This window comes from Gopherus flavomarginatus, chromosome 4 (genome assembly GCF_025201925.1).
Source record: "Gopherus flavomarginatus isolate rGopFla2 chromosome 4, rGopFla2.mat.asm, whole genome shotgun sequence".
Classification (NCBI taxonomy): domain Eukaryota; kingdom Metazoa; phylum Chordata; order Testudines; family Testudinidae; genus Gopherus; species Gopherus flavomarginatus.
In genome coordinates, this window is record NC_066620.1 from 10625695 (window position 1) to 10647527 (window position 21833).

Here is a 21833-nt window from a genome sequence, read left to right on the forward strand (position 1 = left end):
CTTCCTGATGGCCAGTTTATATCCATTTGTTCTTGTGTACCATTAGAGGAGGCTGTGGAACAAATTGATAAACTAATCAGTGATAAGTCACCAGGACTAGATGGTATTCACCCAAGAGTTCTAAAGGAACTCAAATGTGAAAATGTATGACTACTAACTGTAGTCTGTAACCTATCATTTAAATCAGCGTCAGTAGCAAATGACTGGAGGATAGCTAATGTAATGCCAATTTTTAAAAAGGGCTCCAGAGATGACCCCAGCAATTACAGGCCGGTAAGCCTGACTTCAGTACTGGGGAAACTGGTTGAAACTATAGTAAAGAACAAAATTGTCAGATACATAGATCAACATAATTTGTTGGGAAATAGTCAACATGGTTTTTGTAAAGGTAAATCATGCCTCACCAATCTACTAGAATTCTTTGAGGGGGTCAACAAGCATGTGGACAAGGGGGATCCAGTGGATATAGTGTATTTAGATTTTCAGAAAGCCTTTGACAAGGTCCCTGACCAAAGGCTCTTAAGCAAAGTAAGTAGTCATGGGATAAGCGGGAAGGTTCTGTCATGGACTGGTAACTGGGTTAAAAGATAGGAAACGAAGTGTAGGAATAAACGGTTAGTTTTCAGAATGGAGAGAGCTAAATAGTGGTGTCCCCCAGGAGTCTGTACTGGGCCTAGTCCTGTTTAACATATTCATAAATTATCTAGAAAAAGGGGTAAACAGTGAGGTGGCAAAATCTGCAGATGATACAAAACTACTCAAGGTAGTTAAGTCCCAGGCAGACTGCGAAGAGCTACAAAGGGATCTCTCAAAACTGGGTGCCTAGACAACAAAATGGCAGATGAGATTCAATGTGGATAAATGAAAAGTAATGCATATTGGAAAACATAATCTCAACTATACATATAAAATGATGGAGTCTAAATTAGCTGTTACCATTCAAGAAAGAGATCTTGGAGTCATTGCAGATAGCTCTCTGAAAACATCTACTCGATGTGCAGTGGCAATAAAAAACACAAACAGAATGTTGAGAATCATTAAGAAAGGGATAGATAATAAGACAGAAAATATCATATTGCCTCTACATAAATCCATGGTACTTCCACATCTTGAATACTGTGTGCAGACATGGTCGCCCCATCTCAAAAAAGATATATTGGAATTGGAAAAGGTTCAGAAAAGGGCAACAGAAAGTATTAGGTGTATGGAACAGCTGCCATATGAGGAGAGATTAATAAAACTGGGACTTTTCAGCTTGGAAAAGAGATGACTAAGGGGGGATATGATAGAGGTCTATAAAATCATGACTGGTGTGGAGAAAATAAATAAGGAAGTGTTATTTACTCCTTCTCACAACACAAGAACTAGGAGCCACCATATGAAATTAATAGGAAGCAGGTTTAAAACAAACAAAAGGAAGTATTTTTCACACAACACACAGTCAACCTGTGGAACTCCTTGCCAGAGGATGTTTGTGAAGGCCAAGACTATAACAGGGTTCAAAATAGACCTAGATAAATTCAGGGAGGATAGGTCCATCAATGGCTATTAGCTAAGATGGGCAGGGATGGTGTCCCTAGCCTCTGTTTGCCAGAAGCTGGGAATGGGCAACAGGGGATGGATCACTTGATGATTACCTGCTCTGTTTATTCCCTCTGGGGCACCTAGCACTGGCCACTGTCGGAAGGCAGAACATTGGGCTAGATGGATCTTTGGTCTGACCCAGTATGGCCGTTCTTATGTTCTTAGAGCTTATGGAAGCGGCAGAAAAAGCTAGCACCTATAGTTTTTGAGATGGAAGTATTAATTTATCTGTGAAAATGTTTTGAATCTTTAGAAATTATCTTTGATCTTTAAGAGGTTAGATGTTTTTTTATCGCTATGCAAAATAATTGTCCTTGTATTTTAAGATTGTTGTCAGAGCTCAATGCTTCCTGCAGAATATTGTCAATTTAAAATATTGTCACCACTTCCTGCCTTTGCTGATATCTGCTGTACTGTCAATACAGAAGTCATATTTACCTTTAAAAAAAGAACAGGAATACTTGTAGCACCTTAGAGACTAACAAATTTATTTGAGCATAAGCTTTTGTGGGCTACAGCCCACTTCATCAGATGCATAGAATGGAACATATAGTAACAAATACATACACATACAGAGAACATAAAAAGTGGAAGTAGCCATACTAACTTCAAGACGCTAATTAATTAAGATGAGGTATTATCAGGAGAAAAAAAAACTTTTGTAGTGATAATCAAGATGGCCCATTTTAGACAGTTGACAAGAAGGTCTGAGGATACTTAACACGGGGAATTTCATGGATGTGCAGACCTCTGTTTTGATGTGCATTTGTCATTAATCAGTTATTTTGATGTTCAGCTACAAGGAGACAAAGACTGAAAAGTTCCCAGGGAAAACTGGCCGCAAAACAATTAATTACATAATTGTATCCACAGCAGTTTTACATTAACCTGAACTAGACAGAGGTAGAAGCACATAGCCAAAAATAGTCTAAAATACAGTAAAGCTGTTCTTAGCAGCTTTCCTGTTCACGTCTAATTGAACAATCACCATCCTGGTACAATCACTGCACTGGTGCTGCAAAGCACGGCTGCTGGACGAGTAGCTATGCCTGGGCGCCTCTACACCCTTTGCATGATCGAGTGGGTGTGGCAGGCTGCCCTGCATATACCAACATGGAATCAGGGCGAGAGGAATGGTTGGGGAAGGGTCATAGGTTCTTATTTACATGGAGCTAGTGATTTTACCACACTATGCAAGTGGCACAAAAAGTGATGCAACTCCTACTTCCTCCATAGTTGCAGCCTTGCCTCCTGTTGTCAGTCTGAGGAGATGGATTTCACTTCACCTGAAAAAAGCCATCACTTGGCTCAGCACCCAGGGAAATCAGACCACTCATTTGGGGGTCTAACTTTAGCCATCCAAGTTTGAAAATGTTGACAAATGAACTTTTAATCCCTCCCTCTAGCCCCGCCAAACTACAGTAAAACTGAAACTCACAGGGGAATGGTCCTACTGCGCTAGCGTTCCTGATGTGGGGTAAAATCTTCAAAAATGCCTAATTTCTAATGGCAGTTATAGTGCCATTAGAGGCACTTCTGAAAATGCCACTAGGCACTGGAATATTTTTTGAAAATCTCATCCTAAGTGATTTGGAGCCTAAATCCTATTTTCAAAAGGGACTTAAGTGGCTAAATTGTTTTCTCAAAAAGGGTCCAAGGCATTTTTGAAAAATGTTAGTCCCAGTCTGCTTACCAAAATCTATCTAACAAGCAGATCTGTTAGCTTAAAACATCGTGAGAGCTCAGACTGAAACACTTTTTGCTGTTTCAAATCTTTTTTGTTATCCAATGCTGGCAATGAGGTTTACACTATGCATCATCTACCTTCCCTGAGACCATCTGGAGTGGTATTGAAAAATGAGTGAAGGAGAAAGGAAAGGTGAGAGAAAAGATACATTGTGCCAGATCCTCATCTAGGGTGAAATCCTGGTCCTATTGAAATCAATGACATTTTGCCATTGACCTTAATGGATGTTTTGCCATTGACCTTAATTAATGGATTTCATTCTTGGTGTAAATCTGAATAGCTTTGCTGACTTCAATGGCAGTGTACCAACTTACATGACCTAAAGGTCTCACCCTTATGTGCAAAAGTCATTATGGGCCTCATGCTGCTTAGGGTTTCTTGATTTCTGTGGGAGATCACAGCACACAGCATCTTGTAAAACTGGGCTGATCATAGATTTTCTAATTTGTGGTAAGTTTTTTATTCCAGGATGTGAAAGGGACTTGTACTTAATATGCACATTTGCAAACTCAATGTTTGCACCGGCAAATCAGATCTTCTAAGCTTAATTCCTGCAAAGCTCTTAATCATGTGTGTTAACTTCACTGGGATTGTTCATATGCTTAAAGTTAGGCATATGCTTTCATGTTTTACTGGATCAGGGTCTTAGATGTCTAAGCACTTGATTTCCTTAATTGTACCTACAAATTTAGATTCATATCAAAATGGCCTTTTTAGGGGCACAATTATTTGTACTCTCAAAACTGTTCCTATAAAACTGCCTTGACACAAATAATGAATGTATAAAGCAAAATAAATAACAGACTATTACTTTCATTTTTCTACACTTAAAGAAAACTAACTATAAAAAAATAAGAGAGAATTGCTGATATTGCCAGCCCAAGGCAGCATGCTGTTCCAAACTGAATGATTTCATTATCACTTCAGTCTGCAGATCTGATAGTTTATCTTCACCCTAAGGCCTGTTCTTCACTTAAAAGTTAGACTGACCTAGTGAGGTCACTTGGGGCTCTGAAAAATTTTGTGCCCTGGATGATTTAGTAGTTAGGTCGACCTAACTCCCAGTGTAGACGCAGGTAGGTTGATGGAAGAATTCTTGAGAATTAATTGAGAACAGAATTCCAGGGTTTTTTTTGTTTTTTTTTTCACATGTACACCACTTGAGGACTGTACAACACAGCTTCAGAGTCACAGATTACATACCGAAATAATGTGATCTATTGAGGGAGCAAAGGGACACGTTAAAACCTGGTCTCTGATTTAACATCCACATTTGCAAGTTCAGTTATTTGCACCTGCAAAGCAAGCAATCCACAACAAATACATTTAGTGACAACAGGAATGTTGCATTCAGAGAAACAAGAACATTTAAATTAAGGCATCAGCTTTAAATCAGCCCACAGCGCTCAGGTTTTGCAGTAACTCTGCTATGTTAGATCCCTCTCTCTTTAGAGACCGGTGCAATGGGGTGATGGCAAATATTATCGGGGTCACCTGGGTGCACTGAGAATAGAATTTCAGCTTTTTTACATGTGCTCTACTTGAGGGTGTCGTAAAGCACAGCTCTTTAATCTATGTCAATTCACATATCACTCTCTCAACAGATCACATTTAGGACAAGACTTGCAGCCCTTACGGAGATTAGTGAGTAGCTACACACAAGAGTAGTGCCACTGAAGTCAAAGGGACTATTTGTGTATTTGCCCAGTGAGGGGAATAAGGGGATTTCCCAGTCTGGTGCATGAAGCTAAGTTCTCCCTTTGGAAATACACGCTTGGAATGCATTGACACCAGTGGGAGTTGCAAGTGTAATTGGCCCTTGGTATTCAACATACAGCATGTGCATATTAGACAGGTTATTTAGTATGCCAAACATACACAGTAGCCAGCATTTGAACCTTAATCAGCTCTATTTTAGGAGGGAAGAGGGGGTTAACAGCTCCCCTAAGTCTGAGTCCACGTTGTGACAAAGCGTGCAAAACCAAGACTGCAAAAGACATGAGGAAGAGCTCTGTGACAGCTTGTCTTTCGCAAACAGAAGTGGGTCGAATAGCAGATATGACCTCACTCACCTTGTCTCTGTAACAACACCGTCAGTTCTAAGTTACAGAACCCCTGAAGCTATCGCTTGGGACTATTTGTATAAGTGTCACCCCAGAACAAGTATAACTTAGTAGGGGGTGGACCTTAAAAAGTCTGGTACATTAGACAAGCCCCAACCCACATTTGGATCTTTATCCGTAGATAATCTGAGTTTACGCTCTCCTGTACAGATCTTCACCTTGCCTTCTCTCTTCTTTTCCATGTCATAATTCCCTCTCTCCTGCTTCCCAGTCTAACCAAATCCTTTCCCCAGCCTCTAGTTTCTTTGGCCTGATTACTACCCTAGAGAAAGGCGTCCTGTCTTTATGGATCAGGGGCAATGCTGATTGCATGAAGGCTGGCTTCCTCACATGTTCTGCTAGTGTCTCTCAGTCCTGGCCCAAAGAAACAACTGCTGGGGATGAGGGAGCAGTTCAGTCTCCATCCCAATCTCCATGCCAATTAATGCCAGTAGTGATGGTATATTTGACAGTGGTCAGCTGGTGTCCTCTGGGGATTGGACTGGGACTCCCAAACCTATTTCTTATCAACAGCCATCACATGGGAACCACTGTCACTCGCTACTGACCTTTCCTGAATCCAAACCAGCAACCTAGAAGTGAAAGGCCTTGTGTACCATTAACAATTCCTGGAGCCAATGCTTATCAGCAGGGCCTGGCACACCAGGCTTATCTGGTGGGAGATAGAGCAGAGCAAATGATCAGTGGAGCCAGATCCCTTCTGCAAATATGCTCTCCCAGCAACAGGTAAAGTGGCAGATGGCACTGACTGTAAATGCAGCCCAGAGTGGGAGCAGTTTGCAGGTACATTGCTGCAGGCTCATCTCTTATGCAGCTGAGGCCATGAGAGCACATGGAGCTCAGCACCGAGCTGCTAAGGGACACCCCTTCCCTGACCCCCATATCCAGCCAAGCTGCAAGCAGCAGATGACTTAAGGAACAAGGAGGCAGAGCGAAGAGTGGGGCAGAGAAGAGAGGGAGGAGCCAACTGTGCAAGAAGCAATTAGAAAAAAAGGAAAGAAACAGAAAACTGCAAAAGGAAACAATGGAGAACAGACATGAAGGATGGAAGATTGAGAAATGGGCAGTAGTAACTCAGAGGGGCATGACACCAGGTGCTGGGAGGACTAGACTTGTTGGGCAGTTTTTCATTGAACTGTTTTTTCCAACACTAAGTGACTTTTCAATGAAAATGAACATTTTGATCTACATTTTCCAGTTTTTCCACTGCAAATATAAAAATATTTTTGGTAAAAATTTCTTGTTTTCATTAAAAACTAGGGGGTTTGTTTTTTAAAGTTTAATTTTTTTTAAACCAAAAGTGAAACAAACAAACAAACAAAAAACCTACTTCTTTCCATTTCAGTTTTCCACTGAAAAAAAGACATACTTTTTTTTTTAAATCAGTGAAAAATACTTAGCATTTTTTAAACCAGCCCTAACCTTCTATCCACAAACCCATTACAAAACAGGACTTTGCAAAATAAGCCTGGAACTAGGTAGTCCCCCAAAGAGCCGTTTACTGCAGGCAATTCTACATTCTGTCTAGGACACAGTTCATGAAGAAAAATATGAAACCAAGTAGAGTTGACTTGTCTAGCGATAACTTAGGGCCTGATCCAGAAGGCTGATAAATGTCACAAGCAAACTAAGCAAAACTCCCATTGATGCAAAGGACTGCCTGACTTCACAGGATCATGACCTTAAAGTGAACTAAACAGAGGGATATGAATTCTTAGCTGAATGCATGAGTGTTACTCCATCAACACTAATGAGAGCTGTGTGTATATATTACTAGGAACTGAGATGGGTCAAATTTAGAATATGAGCAAAGTTTCCAAAAGCTCCTAAGTCTTACTGAAAACCAGTGAGACTTAGGCACTTATCTCCTTTGAAAATGGGACTTACGCTGTCAATTCACTTAGACATTTTTTAAAATGTTACCCTAAATTCCCATGTTTTCCTCTAGCAGGTACATGTGTAAAAGGGGATAATACCTAGAACGCTTCATGTAAATTGAGGCGCAGACAATTTTACTATTAGATAAGCCAGTCAAGCAATAATCATGACAGTTCTCAGGGGTTTATAGCTCCCAACCATACATTGGTAGAGGATAGTTAAATAGAGCTTTTACATGTTCACACCAATGTTTCATTTCTTTGTTAAATACTCCTTTCCAAAGAATTTCCATGCACAAAGGATTTATGGGCTCATACAGTAAATACAGTCTAGTGGCAGATTTGTTGCTTTCTCAAGTACTCGTGCTGGCTGTCATTTGTTTAGAATGAGTTTCTCAGAAATGTATGAACCTGAATCATTCACAGCTTCTTAGTATTAGCCACACATCTGTGACAAAGGTGAAACACAGTTTAGGCCCCAATCCTTACTCACAGATATCTGTGACAAGCTGCAGTTGTCAAGTATGTGAGAAATCTCAAGTGCTCCGGCTTTCCAAGGTTCTCCGGTAAAGGATGCTTAACCCTTCATGATGATACTGGATACAGCTACAACTTTGGGGCTGTTTAGTACAGCATCTGATGCTGTCAATGTGTCTCAGCTGTGCCAGGTATGGTTGTTTCATTTTGAATGATTATTATTTACACTAAATTGCATGCGCGGTTAGAGCAACAGCATGCTAATGATTTACAGGCCTCTCTCTGAGAGGATAACTCTTGAAGCACTGCTTGTCTTTCCGAGACTGATTCCTCAGTCCACCTATGAAGTGAGATTGGGAGACTTGTGCAAATGCACATTAAAACTAAGTGAATACACAAGTGTTTTCACTTGAAAAATGCAAGGCTATCTCTGTGCATGTGCTAACAGAGGCCAGTGGCTGAAAATCAGGACCACCTATGCCTCAAAAGTTGTTTAGTGCAAGATTTTATAGAAAGTCTTGATGGCCTTATTGCACATGAGCTCCATGCCTGGAAGCGTCCCTAGATTTCCATGTCCATGCATGGAGTTTACAGGATCCTTTCCTATTTAAGACTGTTAAGTTCTCTGTAAGAGGGATTCTCCTCACTATGTGCATGTTGGGACTTGATTCTGCTCCTATTGAAGAAAACAGGAGGATTGACATGGACGTCAGCAGAAGTATGGGCCCCAACGTTCCTCAGTTTGCATTATAGTCCCTTGCCATTGTGTATTCTATTGTATGTTGTCCTACTGTCAGTGCAGTGGTGGTAGAATTAGGCTGAGATCCAGTACCTGCATTCCACAAGATCCCTCAAACTGATTCAAGATGACAAAGGTGAAACATAGTTTAGGCCCCATTCCTTACTCACAGATATTTGTTCATGTGAGAATTCGCATTGACTTTGATGGGAGTATTTGATTAAGCACTGCTTATGGTGAGTAAGGGTGACAGCAGATCATGATCAATAGGGACCATTGATTTATGCTCAGACCTCCTACTGACTTCAGCAGGTGTCCAGTATGTGGAATGGTGATCAGATATGACCTTAAGAATTCATGTTTTATCCACCAACTATTCTGACTGGGCTAAAAAGAGGAAATTACCCAGACTTGCAGCTGCACCTTACAAAATGTTTTTTCACCTCAACTTACCAGCTGAAAGTTTTACAGAACTTTGAGAGCAAATATCAATTTTGATAATCTGTTTTAGAAAATGGACAGAAATTATTATAACAAGTTCATTTCCAGGGACGGGAATCAATATACTGCCTTGGATATTTTGTAACAGCTTGGTTTATGATGATAAATACAGTCTTGTGGGCAGGTCCTTCTGGTTGCCTGTTAGAAATGGGAACATTTAAAAAAAAAAAAAACTCCCCAAAATCTATGATCGTTCCAGCTATGATGCATCCACGTCTCCAGCTGGCTCATCTGTTACCTAGAGCCTCCTGCGTTTATTTGAAATGTTATTTAAAAATACATTTCACCATTAGGACGTGAGTGAAAAATGTTGTCAGCATTCAGGTGAAAAATGGCTGCTGCGTTATGAAACGCTCACCAAGGCCTGTTGAAACTAAATGGCAGTAAAAAAAAAAAAAAGCAGTATGTCAAAAAAAAAAATTACTTGACTCAACCAATTCTCCTTTGATGGGCCAAAAGTGAAATTCAGGGCCTCTGCACTACATGAATGACACAGTCATATGTACTTGATTGGATAAGAAGTGGTTAAAGCTTTATTTAAATAAAATAATGTATTTTATTCACTTAGGGTGATAGTCTCCTTGATTCAGAAGGCCCAGGAAATGCATTTAGCATCACTATCTATCTGAGGCACCTATAAGGCCTCCATTACTATAGTACCTGAGTACCCTACACTATTTTATGGATTTAGCCTCACAACACCCTGTGAGACAGGAAAGTGCTACATTTTACAGATGGAGAACAGAAAAATGAAGTGTTTTGATCAAGATCACACTGTGGCAGAGAAGAGAGTTGAACGCTGCTTTGCCCAGTGCTAAGCTAGTACCTTAACCATCAGACCATCATTTTCCTTCTGTTAGACTTGCTCTAGTTCTGGTATCATAGCAGTGAGAAATCCAACAGACAGGGGCACAATATACTGTGGTAGGCGTAGGGATGCCCAGCAGGAACTTGAAGCCTCCTCTGCTCCCCATGGAACTTAGAGTGAATTTCTCCCCAGTAGGGAAGAGAATGATTATGTCATTTAAGCCTTAACCACTTTTTAATCCATAACGCTGTTTCTGAAAACTGTCACTTTTCACCAGGGCCCTAACTCAGGCAGGGCGAGAGGGCCAGCCACCCAGGGTGCAGAGCTGGTGAGGGCACAAAAATGGGGCGGTGCACGATTGGGCCTAGCAGCATCAGATGGAGTCCCTGGGCATAGTTTTGGGGGTGACGGGTATTGTGCCCCCCACCCGGGTGACCAGATGTCCCGATTTTATAGGGACAGTCCCTATTTTGGGGGCTTTTTCTTATATATGCTCCTATTACCCCCCCAACCCTTGTCCCAATTTTTCACATTTGCTGTCTGGTCACCCTATCCCCCCTCCCCACCCAAACAGAGGCCCGGACGCCTTGGCAGCTGGATACCATCTCCTGGGTCCTAGTGCCGGTTGCCTTTGCCTTCTACGTGTGCTGGGTGCCCTGCATAGCCACTATCCTGCTTCCTGTACACTGGTGAGTGCCCATGGTGGGCGGTCAGGGGAGGGGGGTATGGCGGAAAGAGGGTGAGATGGGGGAAAGAGGCAGTGGGGAAAGGGGATGGGATGAGGAAGAGAAGGGGAAGAGGGAGCATGCAGCATCCCCTTAGCAACAGCTCGGATTCCCCTGTTAAACCAGCCCATCTCCCGCACCAGCTCTAGCAGCCCACCTCCAGTGAGTACCCCTGCAGTAAATACCCCCTTCAACACCCCCTAAATGCCCCTTCTAGCTCCTTCTTCCCCTTCCCCCCGGCAGTGTCCTGTATTTGGGAACTTGAAATATGGTAACCCTAGGGGTTGCTCTGTTCTCATGGCCTTGGTTTCTGGAGCTGGTGGAAGCAAGTCCGCTCTGCCAGCAGTCACCTGCCCCCAGCACCTGGGCTGGGCACGGGGCTCACGTAGGCGAGCTCAGAGCTCGAGCAGTGTGACCGCGAGCCTGGCAGCCAAGGGGCAGGGGCAGGACAACCAAGGGAAGAAAAGGGTGTTTCCACTCTGCAAGCAGGGAGTGTCGGGAGAGGGACCCGGCTGCAATGTCAGGTCCCCGGGCAGCGAGTGGGATGTGACCAGGCTGCTGAGAGCCAGGTGCCCAAGGGGAATGAGTACTCCAGGGAGCACTTTGGGGAGCAACTCTTGGCAGCCAGGCTCCATGGGCAGGAGTCAGCTCCAAGAGGGGTGTCACCGGCTGGTGCCAGGCTCCTTCAGGGCAGAGGCAAGTGTGTGTGTCAGGGGCGCGGATCAGAGCTGTGCCATCCACCCTGCCTGGGGAGCTCCTGGCTGTGCAAAGGCAGCCTGGGTTGGGAATCAGGGCAGGGAGGGCTGCCAGGCAGCCAGCCAGTGCCCCAGCTCCCACAGCACAGAAAGCCTCCCCGTGGAAAAGTGAAACATCTGCAGTGACCACCCTTCAGATGAGCGTTGAATATGGCCAGGGCTCTCCTTGGCAAGCTTCTCGGAGTTGAAGAAACTCTCTTCTTCAGTCTGGATGCTTCAATGCTTCATGCACCACCCACCATCAGGGTCCCCAAGCAATCCAACATGGAAGCAGAGTCAATGTCTCAGAGGAGGGACCAAGCCTGCACTAACTCTGAAAAGGCTATTGGAGGACACTATGGTTTAGGACTAACCAGAAGCTTCTCCTTCCATCAGCATGGGTCCTATGGAGCTGGGGCAAAGCACATTAGACTCAGTGGGATTTGGCCCTAATAGCACAGCTAGGAGATTTCTTAACATGGCTCAGGTTTTGCAGGCGCTGGCTAACTCCCCCATGACTGGCTCAGTGACAGTTTAACAAATTAAACTTTAATTCGCAGACCATGAACTCATAGTGCCTACAGGCTGCTGTCAATCACAAAAGCAGAGTGATCAATGGGGAGAAGAGGGAAGGGATAATGGAAAGACGTGGGGGATTGCATTATGGGATCTAGTGACGGGGGAGCTGAGGTGAAATCCTGACCCAATGAAGTCAATAGCTAAACTCCCCACTGACTTCATTGGGCCAGGATTTCATCGCTGAGATCCAATGATCTTTATAAAAAACAAACACAAAGCAAAACACGCAAACAAATCAGAGGTTCGGTCTTTAAATGAAAAGTCTGTGCTAGTCTAAACATTTTGAGCAGCACAACAGACTCTAGCCAAACCCACCGAGGTCCATAAAAAGGCCTCCACTGACTTCAAAGGGCCCACTCCTTGTAAAATAAAAGTCTCTTAAATCTGCCTATTAATGTAAATCCATAAACCATACACAGGTGTAAGTCTATGGGTTAAATCCCTTGGGTTTTCACTTTGAGGCATGAAGATTTGCACATATAGCTCACTGAATATCGAGATAAGAAAATAGCCCCAGTAACACTTTCTGTCCACTATGAGGATTAGACTGTAACAGCTGAGAGTTTAAAAATCTTTCATCCGATTCTGGAACAGCATTTTTTCTCTCACCATTGCCCCTTTCCAGTGAAACTGTAAATGCTCCCTGAATTGAATTTGACAACTGAAAAGCGAAGGGATTTAAAATAACAAATGATCCCCAAACTTTCCCTGCAGCAAGGATAGAGAGACTTAATTGAACTTCAACTCAGCTGCCAAACTAGAAGGGCAAATTTAAAAAAAGTCTTGAAAATACTTATGTTTATTAAGTTCCTAACCAAAGTTCTTCCAGGAACAGCTCAGTCCTCTCACATTTTCTTCATTCTTTTTTCAAACCATTAGGAAAACAAAGCTTTGCATTATTCCCTCAATTATACAAACCTTGGGGGAAATTCTCTACTGGTATAAATTGGCCTGACTCTCATATCAGTGGAACCACACCAGTTTACAATAGCAGGCAATTTGGCCCCATGTTTAACTGATAGTACAAAAGGCAGGAAAGACAAGAGCTTCCTTTAAGAGACGTTTATATTAAAGTAACACTTTATCTTTTACAAGATACATTTCTGTAATGCAGTTCATACAAAAAAAATTTTCTTCACCTCAACATTGGCTTGAAATGTAGTCGCTAGAGATGTGCAGGATAAGAGGGTAGTGTCAGATAGATTATAAAATAGACATAAAATTGTGGGAGGCTCCAAAATAAGGAAGTTTGACCTACAGGGTAGGACAATCGCAAATTAAACTATTTATAGCTTTGCCTGTTTTTACCACTGAAAGAGAAACAAGTTTGGGGATTTGACTCCCTGCCTGCCATTCTTTCTGGTAGTGCAAAGAGGCTGGCTTAACCTGGCTGTTGGGGATTCTCAGGTAGCACACGGTGCCAGAATGACCACTTGAAGTCTAACAGCTGGGTGTAGATTAGAGCAGCCCTGAGCCCTCTCTAATTTATGTAGGAAGCCAAACTAGCTTTCAATCAGCCCCCATATAAGGAAGCCACAGAGGCTGCAGAAAGCCTGGTGTGTAATTCCAGTAAAGGGGTAAATATCAGTGGGACCTTGTAATACATGCAAATTTCACTTTAAGATCCAACTCCTACAAGCTGAAGTAAATGTAAAATCACAGCTGATAAAGTTTATGGATGACAAAGGTTGGCAGACAGGTAATTAATGATGAGGACAGGGAAGTTGTATAGAGCAATCTGGTTCACTTAGTAAGCTGGACCCATTCAAACAAAATGTCCTTCAATACAGACAAACGCAAGACCATACATATAGGAACAATTTGAGACCTGAAGAACAGCTCTGTATGGCTCGAAAACTTCTCTCCCTCACCACAGAAGTTGGTCCAATAGAAGATATTACTGCACCCACCTTTGCGTCTCTAATAGCTCAAAGCAGTCATCAATGGGGAATCATCATCCAATGGGGGGTGTTTCCATGGACTTTCTGCAGGAATTGGTACTAGCCTGACACTATTCAACATTTTCATCGGTGATCTGGAAATACAAAATAATTGCTGATAAAATGTGTGGATGACACTAAGATTGTCAAAGTGGTAAACAACGATGGTTAGGGATCTGGACCACCACCTGGATCCATTCAAACAAAATGTGTTTTAATACAGCCAAATACATAGGTATACATCTAGGAACAAGGAATGCAGAATCTACAGAATGTGCAGGGGGGCTATATCCTAGAGCAGTGGTTTTCAAAGTTTTTTTCTGGTGACCCAGTTGAAGAAAATTGTTAATGCCTGTGACCCAACGGAGCTGGTGATGAGTGGTTCAGGGTGTGGGAGGGGTCTCTAGGCCGGGGCAGGTGTTTGGGGTGTGGGAAGGGGTCAGGGCTCTGAGCTGGGGGTGCATGCTCTGGGGTGGGGCCAGAGATGAGGGGTTTGGGGTGCAGGAAGGGGCTGCAGGTTTGGGGTGGGGATCAGGGCTGGGATGCAGGCTTACCTTGGGCGGCTCCCAGTTAGCGGTGGGGCTAAGGCAGGCTTCCTACCTGTCCTGGCACTGTGGACCATGCTGAGCCCTGGAAGTGACCAGCAGCAGGTCCGGCTCCTAGGTGGAGGTGTGCAAGCGGCTCCGCACAGTTCTGGCCTGCTGGCATTGACCCGACCCCCAGTTCCCATTGGCTGGTTCCCGGTCAATGGGCATGCAGAGACTTTGCTCGGGGCGGGACAGCGCTTGGAGCTCTGTGGCCCCACTGCCTAGGAGCTGGACCTGTTGCTGGCTGCTTCCGGGATGTAGCGCGGTGTCAGAACAGGTAGGGACTAGCCTGCCTTAGCTGGGCAGCACAGCCGATGAGACTTTTAATGGCCCGGTCGGCAGTGCTGACCAGAGCCACTGTGACCCAGTGCCTCACTTCCCCCAACCCAGTACCGGCTCATGACCCACAGTTTGAAAACCACTGTCCTAGAAAGCAGTGACTATGAAAAGAGTCTAGGGATTTGTCACAGGCAGCCTGGTGACAGGATCATAGTGCGCAAGTAACTGAACATGATCACCCAGATGATCTCATTGTCCCTTACGGCCTCAAGAATCTATGAATCTAAGTGCAACTGATAAATTCTTACATCTGCATAGCAGATGTAAGCACTTGAGAAAGGTACACGTCGATACATAGACATACCTAGCTGTGTATGCTGCAAATGCATCTACTTTTCAAGAAAATAAATCAGACCTGAATGAGTCTGGAAAAATGCATATTGTCATTATGCACCAAGACTTAATTCTTAGCTGTTAGCCAGCTGAGATTAAAAAAATAGTTCTGACAGTCAGAAACCCTTAATCTCCTCAACGTAAATCAAACTGCCATCATTTGCCATTTGCAAAGCAGATTTTGATGATAGGCACACGAAGCAGGAGAAGAATAAAAAAGGACGTAATTAGCATCAAAGCAGTCAGTACACAGATTCTATGCATAATCCACTTTATAATCTTAAAGTATAAATTTCTAGTGCTCCTGAAAGAAGAAAAACAGTGGGTGACTCAGAGTGTCTGTGGGGAAAGCAAGAGACACACACACAAATTGAGAAACAAGACAGGAAGAATAAAAGATAGATATGCACACACACACACACACACAAAGAGAGAAGGGATAATTGACACCACCAGCAACTAGATTCACTCCTAAAAAATTCCTTCGTGAAACCTCTCCCACTAATATTTCCAAGCACTCTGTTTAAGGGGAACAATTTTCTGTCTAGACTCCAAACTTTTTACGTTTATCAGCCAGTCTTTGCTGAATGGCTAGAAGAGAGAGGTTGGCTTTTCTTCTTCCCAGTCATTAACCTTGTAAACTAATGTTCTTCCAACCAGAGCAACAATTTCAAGTGGAGAGGCGCCTACTTGATTTGATTTACTTCGAGAGCAGCTGAAAATACAGGTTCCCACAGACTTACAGTTTGATCACTTTGGTTTTTGAAGGGCTCATATTGATTGTGTCAGGTAATTTATAATCAGCATCTACTTTTCCCAAATGAAGACTGTGATTGGGGCAAGTGATGGTTGTGTGACGAGCCACATCTGGGAGTTTCCTTGTGCAAACTTGTGGTTCTTGCCTTCGGGGGTATTGCCAAAAAGTTGCCTGCCCAATATCACGTGATTCAGAATTTGTCCTACTCATAGAGTAATTTAGTTAAAGAACACCATGTACCGTGGGTTGCTAGTTGTTTTGCTGATGCTTTATCTCACTTTCGGATTGGGGATTTTGGCAATCAGTGCCTGCTCAGGATCATTGGTGCCTTGGCATCCACAGGCCTAAGACTACTGGAAGTTCAACGGCATCAGGCAGTAAGTGATCCTACAGGATAGGTTTTAATAAATTCCTTGGATTCAGTGAAAGAGCAGGCTTCCCTGGCTCCAGCCCATCCCACAACAACGTGGGGAAGGCTTTACTCTTCTGAAGAGTATATCACTCACACCTCACTGTGATTTTTTTTTTAAATGATGCACCTCTTTGACCACACAGAACCTTCACCCAGAGGAACTTCAGCGTGACCAGAACTGCTATTATGAAGCCTGACACAGGGCCAGATTCCACTTCTACTATTAGCCTCTGTCTGGAACTTACTCTTGTGTTTGCCAACCTTTAGACTTTTGTTGCTACAGAAAGATGATGATGAGTGTTTCATGGTAGCAACTTCAATTTTATTTCTCTGTTATCAAAGTAAATTGCGAAAAGATATTAAAGTACACTTACTAAGTGAATATGCTGGTGGCTAATGCGTGCTGCATGTACAATATGTTTTCCAACACAGCAGCAAAAAGATGGTTTTCTCATGGGACTCATTACTTTTTGAAGGTGTTAATTTCAAATGCTAGTGGTGTTCTTTGATAAGCTACGGCTTAGAGATAAAAATAGCTAAAAACATTACAATTAGAACAATGGGCTGCTCTATTAATGTGTTTACAGAAGTCTCATTAACATTAACAGGAATTCTGTACATGCAATGCATAGTTGGCAAGTTGTATTCTGGGAATTTCATCTTCCTCTAAAGCATCAGAGATTGGCCTTCGCTGGAGATTAGACACTGGTCATGGGTGGCGGACCAGTGCTCTGAGGCGATAGAGAGAAGCCAGTTTGTCAATGCCTGGTTGGTGTGTCTTGCTCAGTCAAATAATCACCAGTTTTGGGATCAGGTATAAATTTTCTCTTAGGTCAGAATGTCTGGGATCTTAGGGCTTTTTCACCTTTCTCTGCAGCATAGGGTGTAGTTCACCGGCTGGGGTCATATAATATCAGGGTTCGAAGGGACCTCAGGAGGTCATGTAGTCCAACCCCTTGCTAAAAGCAGGACCAATCCCCAATTAAATCATACCAGCCAGGCTTTGTCAAGCCTGACCTTAAAAACCTCTAAGGAAGGGATTCCACACCTCCCTAGGTAACCCATTCCAGTGCTTCACCACCCTCCCAGTGAAATTGTGTTTCCTAATATCCAACCTAAACCTCCCCCACTGCAACTTGAGACCATTACTCCCTGTTCTGTCATCTGCCATCACTGAGAACAGTCTAGATCCATCCTAGGTCATCTGGGCATTTCTCACCTCAGCAATGGCCTGCCATTGCAGGGGCCTCAGGCATTGATGGGACCTGGATTTCTCCAGTTCACTGCCTATGAGATAGAGTTTAGTCTCCTAAGAACTGAAATGCTTTGGTCTAATTAAAGTCTTTGGGCTCAAAATAGGGACAAATGGGTGAAAATTAATGGCCTGTGATATATAGGTGGTCAGACTAGAGATCTAATCATTCCTTCTGGCCTCAAACTCCATGACATTATGAAGAGACCCACAGTGAAGGACCAGAACGATCATTTATGGGCTAGAAACAATTGGTGCTGCCCTTGTTCTTTATACACGACTCCTGTTAATATCAGTAGGAGATCTACTATGGACTGAGGTCACTGCACGGCTCTTCCTCTAGTTACTCTGATATTCTTGGGCTATGCATCTCAGACTTGAAAAGCTGACCAGGGGTGGCTAGGCTTTGAGAATGAGAGGGGAAATTTGACTCAGATCTTGGCCAACATTTAAGCACAGAATATAAATCCTACAACCTTTTGTTCAAAATTGTGGGCCAAGTTCTGCTGGTTACACCAATGTAACTCCAGGCTTTATTTTTCCAAATGTAAAGAGTATCTTGTTTTAATGAGCTTTTTGCACACACACAAAAAATTACTGTGCACCACTAAATAACTAGTTTGAGGTCACCATTTTTCTTTGTCTACCCTATGTACTTAGGGGAAAAATTCACCTCAGGGCCCTAGGAATCACTTTGATGAGGTCTTAAGTGATGCATAGGAACTTGTGTGTCCCTTGCCCTGGACTGAATTTCACCCTTAAAAGCTAGATGGGCACAAACTAAAGCAAAAATAATTCCCTGAGTGGCCTCAGTGGTGCTGAGTTCATTCATTTACTTTCTGCAACAACCAATTGGAGATCTTTAGCATAGGAAAGCAGATGGGAATCATTGTGGAAGAGGATAGAAGCCACCAATGCTAATACTAAAGGTCCTCAGATTATTCACAGTTTATAGCAACATTTAGAATGGTTCCGAATGTTCTAACTGAGCATCTGCTTTGTTTATATTTTTACTAGCAATACGAGGCTACAGAGCTGAGTGTTTTTACGTCACGGCTCCCTCTGAGCAATGTTTTGCAATTTCTAGCTGGAGTGTACACCATGCAAGTTATCTAGATAGGGGCATTGTTCTGTGTGTCTACAGCACAATGGGGTCCTGGTTTGTGACTAGAGCTCCTAGGCACTACCACAATACAGATAAATACTACTACTTTGTAGTAGGAAGGGAAGAAATATTAGAGCAGGGATTTGAACATCTAACTAACACTGAATTTCAATGGGAGTTGGTGTCTAACTGCCTTAAGACTCTTTAAAACTACAGCCTAAAAATATCTGTTCACTTCTATTGATAGAGAATTAAAGTTTCAGATGGTACATTACAATCCCAGAAGATGTATTTAAAACTTTGACATTATTAATAAGTTATGAATCAGTGCTTTAATAGACCATGAAATATACTCTCATGGCAAAACAGAAAAGAATAGAAAAGGAGGTGGCTCTGTATATGGCTTTCAGATTCAAGGTGCTTTTTACGAAGGTATTAAGAACAGGAAGTGCAACAACTCTCTAGTCTAGGTGACACATGTAGTGGCTGATGTGTTCATTATGTCAGCACTGAGAGATCTTTGGTTTCTATGTCTTCATGAAATCATTCCAAGCCATTAATCCAAAGCACCAGGAGGAGCAGAGCAAGCTTTCCCACTGCATAACTTGTCTCTGACTCTTTGTCTCATCCCTGATCCAGAAAGTGAGATGACAGTAGTCCCCATGCCCATTCATTTCATGCCCTCTCACCTGGGACTGCCAACAAAACTGCCAATTGCAGTACTGACTATTGTTACCCACTTGATTGAGCTCAGTAACTCACTTCACAAAGGCCACTTTGCAGCCATCAGATAGTAACAACTTTCAATCCCGTTCAAAGCAGCAATAAGAGGCTTTGTATTCCATTACCTGTTCCCAGAGCCATCTAGTTCCCTGAGGACCTGTTTTACTGAGAAAAGGAATGTTGGTTTGGACCCTGAGCTACCTCTGACATGAAAAACCAGCCAACAAACCACAAAAATCTTGCCATGAGATCTTTAGTTTCAATCTTGATAATACAGTACCCAGGACAGGCAAAACACCACAAATTAACATCTCACAGGAGAGTACCTGTAATATTCCTACATCTCAGAGCACTTTAGCATTAATGCTGGGCATCAGGCCAAGTCCTGATGCAAGACTGAGCCCCACAACCAATGATGGGAGAAACTGTATCTTTGCTTCACACATTACTGTGAATGTTGTGGATTCACAACTCACAAAGCAATGATCTGGCTTTCTGTAACAAACTGTTAGAACTTTTTTTTATATTAAACAAGAAAAAGTTTCCAAGGAGTGACAGGTCAGAACAGATGTCTAACCTGCTTACATAGTAAAAATAGTTACTTTAGCAGAAGCGCTGGCTGGAACACTAGATCCCGGGAACTTCTAGGGAACTGGAACATTCTAGTTTATACAAGTTCTTATACCTCCCTCATTACAGTAGTATCTGAGCAGCTTCTGGTAGTTCATAAAGTGACATAACCTAACATTTTGTTTTTAGTTGGTCCCAGGATATTAAAGAGACAAGGTGAGTGAGGTAAATATCTTGTATCGGTCCAGCTTCTGATGGTAAAAGCAACAAGCTTTCGAGCTGCACAGAGCTCGTCATAGTTTCAAAGCCTGACATTCTCACCAGCAGAAGTTGGTTCAATAAAAGTTATTACCTGACCCATCTTGTCTCTCTAATAACTAACTTCTGTATGTGAGGTTCATTCTCTCCAAGGGAGAGTAGGGGAGGAGTGTTTTCGGGACTGTTTACAATACACGCTGTTATGAGTTTGAATTTGAGATATCAATGTCAAAGAAGTGTGCCTTAAGTTCCCTTTACATGCAGATTCAGATGGGCCATCCTCAAATCATCATTCAGTCTTTAATTGTGTCCCCGTTCCTCTCAGCAGTGATGATGGTCTGGTGATCCTTTGCCCCATCCCACTAGGGTTCAGTGGTTGATAATGTTGAGATATAGCACAATGTTTACTTGGGGGCTCTTTAAACCAATGTGAAGGCAGCATGGAAACTTGTCTGGCATCTTAGGGTATGTCTATCAGGGATCAATGTATCGCGTCTCATCTAGACGCGATAAATTGATCCCCATATGCACTCCCTGTTGACTCCGGAACTCCACCAGGGCGAGAGGCGGAAGTGGAGTCAACAGGGGAGCAGCGGCCATCGATCCCGCGCTGCAAGGATGCGAAGTAAGTCAATTTAAGTCAATCTAAGATACGTCGACTTCAGCTACACTATTCTTGTAGCTGAGGTTGCATATCTTAGATCAATCCCCCCGCTCCCCAGTGTTGACCAGGCCTTTCACTGGTTTAACATGCAGCCAATGTCTCAAATCACAGCACTTTTCAGCAAAAGGGAAGCTTCCAGCAAGAGGATCAAAAATGGCAGCTACATTTAAAGAGTTAATTTTCAAATACTTCTTACCATTTAACCTTTCATGCCATTGGTTTGAGCAAAACAGATGCCATTTTCCTATAGAGGCATACAATCTAACACAATGCTGCATAATATCATGCCTCTGTTCTAGACATTTGCATTTCAAATGTGGAACAACTCCTCCGCCTAATTATATTTAGAATTATGACTACTTGGTTTGCCTAAATATATTCTAAAGAGATGAGCCTCAGAAAACTGAATGTTTAATCCGGGACAAGTAGTGGAGGATCTGGTGAGATACAGTGGCTACTATCATTAACACATTAGCACCTAAATGTCTCTTCTCATTCCACCATCCACTGCCACGATGAGCTCCATCTGATGGCTGTGTATTGCATGGTAGCATTCTAACCACTGAACCATCCTTCCTGTTGATCCAGCGAGAGCACAACGTCCCACTGCTCCACTCTCCATAGAATATTGGGTCCCATTCATGGTCTCTGTGTTAATTACAGCTATTCAGAAAACTTGCAATTAAAATGAAATTGCAACAACATAACTAAAGTTAATTTTTTTGAAAACTGAGCAGATTCCCTCGCCAGTCCCCTATTCTGACTCTAGCATTAATCCTCAAAACCCTCTATAGCATTGGACCAAGATACCTCAGACAGCATCTTGGTCTTTGTGACAATGGCCTCCATCAAAATCTATGCTCCTAAGGGAACTATGAAGCTGACAACCTCAAGAGTGAATCTCCTGAAAGTGGGAGACTGGACTTTCCAAGCAACACTTCGAACTCATTCCTGATAGGGATCAGATTGACCACAATTCTCATTGCTTTTACGATGACA

General features: G+C 42.9%; 1 protein-coding gene across 4 annotated transcripts in view; it reads right to left on the reverse strand.

Annotated features, from left to right (window-relative positions):
- PAK5 (p21 (RAC1) activated kinase 5) overlaps positions 1-21833 on the reverse strand; it is a 182747-nt gene that overhangs the window by 133149 nt on the left and 27765 nt on the right. For 2 of the 4 annotated variants that reach the window (XM_050952088.1, XM_050952086.1), the window contains exon 2: positions 13805-13929. The exons of the other annotated variants lie outside the window; for them this stretch is intronic. The gene's annotated coding sequence lies outside the window, so the exon portion shown is untranslated. The remainder of the gene's footprint in view (positions 1-13804; positions 13930-21833) is intronic. 4 annotated transcript variants of the gene reach the window in all.